Raw genomic sequence first — 6,069 nt, forward strand, 5'->3', positions numbered from 1 at the left:
CCATCCACAGCTCTGCCATTTAGCTTGAATCCGTGCAGGAGTGGCCTCCGCAGGCTGTCCTGCTCTCAAGGACGCTGCTAAGATCACCTGCCTGCTCATATACCCTGTAAAACACCTGTTTCTTGGTAGCTGGAATTTAACGAACTCGCTGAATAAGACAAATAAACACCGGGATCTTAGAAGACCAGGCATCAAATGTAAGTTCAACACTGCAATGCACCAACCTTGGGTTCACACTGCTTTGCCGCATCCCATGGCCCCTGCACTGCCCGCACCTTCATGGAAAAGCCGTGTTTGTTCAAAGGATGGCTTGAGGGCTGTGCTTTCCTAACAGGAGCCGAGATCTTTCCCGGTGTTTCCAAAACACTTTCTCCAGCATCGGTTGCTAGGAATCAAGTGCAGTACTAGGCAGTAGCTGAGCATCTCTGAGCTTCCTATGTGATGATAGGGTATCTTTGCTATCGCAGACAAAGCCACCAACAGCAGCAATGAGGGTCTCTCTGAAAAGACGCCCTTGCCTCGTCTGCTTTGTTGTCTCTGTGTGTGTGCATGCTATAATATTTAAGATAACTATTTGGAACTTTATTTCTAGTCTCAAAATGCCCTAGCTTTAGGAATTCAGTGTGACTAAAAGCTATTAAACTGCATACAGGTACATACATGTAGATAGTGTAGCTACATGTACCAAAAAAGAAATTGGTATGGATTGCAGGATGTATTGCATAAAACCCCTTCCTCTTTCCTCATGTGTGCAAATAAACAGAAAGTCGATGCTTTAGGAAGCGGATCCTATGATGAATCGGCATTACATAATTTGGTGTTATACTGGGCACCAAAGAGACCAGCGTTACCATAAGGGTACAGCTTATAAAAAGCAGATGTGCTTTATTTTTAATGGTGCTCTAACATTCCATACACTCAGTTAGAGATGGGCTATTTACCACTGTTGCAAGATTAATTCTATCAACCAGATGGTTATTTAGGTGCAAAGGACACCAGCTTGTGGGCATCCCAGAGGACCCCACCACAGTTCAGGCACCAACGCAGCTGACGCTTCTGCTCTGTAGGAGCAGCAAAAGCCCCAACCTCAAGTGACGACTCCTCAAGTCAGGACTGGGGGTAGGAGTCTCAGCACACCTTCTCTGATTTACAGCTCCTCTCCCCAGAGGCAGAGCTGAAGAGAAAGAATCAAGAATTGAACAACAGACAGGAAAGCAGTGTGGCCGCTGAACAGGCAATGGAAAACCACTGGTGTTTTTAACTTTGAAACATAGTCAGGTTCTTGAAGCATGTGGTTAAGACATGGGAACATGAGCATCACAGTACAGTAAGAACTCAGCAAAACTGCATTCATCTTCTATTTCTGTTCCAGACGTCTTACACAGTCACGAGAAGCTGACTGTGAGGCTTTGCTTAATTTCCACATCTGCAAAATCAACTCAAAACATGAAGGAGTATCTGAGGTTTAATTTAAAAATGAAACTGCCTTGCAAAGAGAGACCGGTGAAGTGACATACGGGTATGGTGGAAGAGTGCACCCACAACAGCATGTCTGCAATAGCAACAAGCATTCACTGGGTGGGGAACATTCACTGCTCCATGCGGGTCTGTTAATGCCAGCACCATTATCACGGACACAAGTAAGTCCAGCCTCTGCACTGAAGAAAACAGCAAAGCTCTGTAATGGACTTTCCAATCAGTTAGAGCACCCCAGAGCCCTGGGATGTGCACCTTGGCTTGTTAAGTGAAAAATTCGTCACCAGAAAGGCTTGAACTTTCCTGCTGTGTTGCTGGCAAGCGTTAAGCAGGCTAATAGCAAAGCAATGAGCAGATGTTACTGCATGGAAAGAACTGTCACTCTGAAACTATCCATGCGTTTAGAATAAGGTTTACACATCAAATTCATATTCTGAAATCAGAAAAGGCTGTTGTGTTCCCCTAATCTGATTTACTGGCCAGAAATCTTCAACCAGTAATTCCTGCCTCAGACTGTTCCTTTTGGTGGGGTAAAGTGTGCCTCTCTGAAGAGATGCTAATTCTGACTTAGGGCTTTCAAGTGACGGGGAATCCATAGCATCAGTAGAGAAAGGCAAGACGCTTTGGCCTTGCTTTGTATAAGGAATTTTATGAACAGATTTACAGCGATTTAATGAGTCAGGCAGAATGGGGGCAAGAAGTGGTCCCATGGTAAGTAAGACAGCGAAGGAGTACCCAGGAACGGAGTGAAAACTCTGGTCTCAGTTCAAGTGCTGGGGAGTGAGGAATGAAGGAAAGCGTTCAGTTGTAAGTTGTAACCATGTGGCACTTCTCAGAAAAAATCCTGGTAAGAAGCCAGTTGTGCCCTGGGAGCAAGCCACTTTCCTCCCTCAGTGTGTACGCAAGCAGAGCAGAGTAGCAGAACCTGAAGTCCCAGAAGCATGTCAGTTTGATCCACTTACCTTCAGGCAGCCTACAAAACTCTGCCTGCAAGATACCCAGCCCTGTTTCATACACACCAGTGACCTTCTGTGGCATGTCAGCTTTGCTCAAGTCACCAGGAAAGGCATTACCCTTGGATCCCAACTGCAGTTTCACTCGCAGATGTTGCACCCTTACATGCATCCACTTCACTCATTCCCAACTCATTTCTACATGGGTTATTGTAACAGAAGCAGAGATTCTCGCTGTCCCCCTTCACTGTGAGAAGGCGGCAGCATTACTACCTCTATAGAGAACTCAAAAGATGTTAGTGGTGAAGCAGAAAGCTTTTTGGCATAGTACAGGGAAATCACAACTTACCAGGAATGCTCGAGGACTCTCTGCTTCTTCAGTACTCGCGTAGTATGAACCAGCTCAGTGTGTTTTAGGGTAAGAATATTAGGAATTATGCCGTTTAGTTCACACCTTCTGAAATGAAGCTGCAACTTGGAATGATGCCTTCAATGTTTTGTAATTTCAAGATTTTTCAGTAATTAAAGTATTTTGTTTTGTGCCAACTGGCAAAGAGAAGAGCACAAGAAGTCTGCATCCAATGAGAATGAGAAATCTACCACTTGGCTGTTTTTCAGGTGAAATTAAATACAGAAAATCTTTCCAAATGTAAATGCAATCAGAAAGAAAACAAAACCAGATTGTTACACATCATGGTGGCCACTTACATAAAATTAGTTCATTTTTATAGTGTTCATTTAGACTTCATATGCCTGTTAAAATACAAAAGATGTAAAATTGCTTTTCAGGTAAATGTGTATTTTGCTTGAGCCTAGCAATTAGACACCAGTCAAAAATGTGGTTATGGGAAGGAGGGGAAATGTCTATGCATGTGCATGCATGTGTTCTGGAAACCACCACTCAGATCCAAACTGAACCTCTTAAACAGCTAATGACCTAACTGCTGTGATGTTTGCTGGAATAGCTTCCTGTGGAAAAGGTATGCCAGTAGAGGGGAGCACCATGCAAAGGTGTGATCAGACAGTAAAAATAATTTGCCACCTAGGAGTTTTACTGGTGTGTGACTGCAAGACCATCCCCGTCTCACAGTCTAGGTGGCTGCAGGCCATCATAAACGCATGACTTCCTCAGTTTTTTTTCCAAGTACGCACCAGCACCTGAATTATGGACCACTTATCCCCAGATCCTCTTAGGTAGCCAAGGGCTTCCAGAACCTTTGGATATCTTCCAAAAGCCAGTGTATCTAGGAATTGTGCCAGGACCAGCTGTCACAGCACAGTGTAGCCCAGCTGTAGAGCTGACAAAAAGTAAGTGGAAATAGCCCACATGGACACAAAGGTGCACCATTAGCAGTTGAAGCATCTCAGAGGTATTTTAATGCTTGGCTCGGTGCAGGAAGGCCAAGGGCAGGGTATGGCCCATGCCAGTATTCGCCAAGAGCACAAAGTCACCAGTTACTCTTCTAGCTCGGAGTTCTGGGCCGCTACACCTTACTTATTTGACTCTCCAGTTGCTACTCTGCTTAAAAATAAATAAATAAGTAAGCACATTACGATAATGCCTGCAGAGAGTCCAATGACAGTTAGGAAAAAATGTAACTTTTATGTCGTCTTTTGACGTTTGAGCTTTTAGGATCTAAGCTTTCAAGCTGTTGTCAGCCTCTCTAGGGGCAGGAGACTACATCTCCCAGCAGCAGCTTTCAGAAAAGCATCAGTTGGCTTGGGATCTAGTAACAGACATATACTCTAGTATTTGTTACTCTTATAATTGGGTGATCACCTTCAAGATCATGGGTGGAGGTGCAGGGAGGCACACAGAGCAACTATAATAGCAAAGAGAGCACTGAATGATCTGCCAGTGCAAGGCGAGAGCAACCTGCAACTACAAATCTCCAAGATGGGGCTGCTGATGACAGAGACTGTCAGTGCACGTGAGGCCAGACACGCACATGTAACTGGCCCTGCCAGAATATCAGGTTGGTCATGGTGCTAAATGGTGGTATCTTCCACTATATCTTTATTAGTGTTCTGTAATTCACACTAATCTTTTCTAGCTGGTAGTAGTTATTTAAAAAAAAAAAAAAAAAAGATACACATGCATTTAAGTAGTCAAATTTGGTTAGATTCTGACCAAATGAAATGTTTTAAATCACTTGTTGGACTTGAAAGAAAGCATTTCCATAGCATTTAAGATTTTTGTATTAAAAAACTCACAAGGCTGGTATTTCCAGGCAAATTTACTTAAAAAAAAAAATACACATGCATTTAAGTAGTCAAATTTGGTTAGATTCTGACCAAATGAAATGTTTTAAATCACTTGTTGGACTTGAAAGAAAGCATTTCATAGCATTTGAAGATTTTTGTATTAAAAAACTCACAAGGCTGGTATTTCCAGGCAAATTTACTTAAAAAAACCTTTTATTTTGGGAATGATAGTTTAATAAACTGGTTGCTTGGTTGTTTTTTCACTCCACTGTTAATTCAAAGTGGACTAAAATCTACATTGTCTATTAAGGAAACGCACCAACTAAACCTTTCTGAGTAGGTTCATTTTTGTAACCGAAGTACAGAAGAGTAGTATTACACAGCTTTGCTGTGTAATAGAGTAGTAATTACTCTCCAGGTGCTGCATTTGCACGCTCTTTGTTGACCCTTTTTAGCACAATACCATGTAATGCAAATTATAAATGTCATTCTTTCTGACCTCTCAGCCACTGTATGCAGTATAGCGCTTCATTCCTAAATCAGGATTTTATTATACGATGTCTCAGGTTTCTTGATCACAGCTGATACCTTTGACTTACAAATAACTGACACAGACATTTAACTTGGGTGACACTAAGGAAATACTGTGCTAGGAGAAAAGGAGACAGCAGCATTTCCCAGCACATTTACACATTTCTGACACTCAGGTAACCAGCCAGCAGCAGGGAGTCTGGTGCTGGCTTGAGAGACACTAAGTCTTACTGGAGTTAATGAGTGACAGATGGAAGAAAGGAAGCCTGCATGCCCCCGAGTGACTAGATAAGGTCAATATAAAGGGCCTTATTAAAGAAATTCTACAAGTATATGAAGTTAAGCAGGCTGAGGCTGCATGCTGAGAGACAGTCCAGTTCCCCATCCTTACAAGGAGCTTCAAGCGGGCAGAGTGATGATTCTCAGAGAGACAAGTGTTAGGTTAAGGTCAGACAGTTGTTACCACATCCGACCATCTGCCTTATTTCTCTGTCAGACACTGTCTAGTGGCAGGGAAAACTGATCTGGTCGTAAATCAGCATTTCAACTCCTGCAGTTAAGTCTGATAGATTAAAATCGGTTTCTACCATCATATATAAAGATCAAAACCATGGTGGCACTGTCTTTCTGCACTGTTGACTTCCTCAGGATGCTGATGTGAAAAAAACAGAGGAAGCTCCTGAACACGTGGGTAAGTTTCAAGTAGAAAGAAAAAGACAATTTTACATTTGTCAACCCAGTAGTAGACTTCTTCAGAATTGCCAGATTGCAATACTTTGTTAATTATCCGTTGTCAGTGAACTTTTATTTAAAAAACAACAAAAAAAGAGAGATTATAGAATCATAGAATCATTAAGGTTGGAAAAGACCTCTAAGATCATCGAGTCCAACCATCAACCCAACA

The sequence above is a fragment of the Aptenodytes forsteri genome, unplaced genomic scaffold (genome assembly GCF_000699145.1).
Source record: "Aptenodytes forsteri isolate BGI_AS27 unplaced genomic scaffold, ASM69914v1 Scaffold92, whole genome shotgun sequence".
Lineage (NCBI taxonomy): Eukaryota > Metazoa > Chordata > Aves > Sphenisciformes > Spheniscidae > Aptenodytes > Aptenodytes forsteri.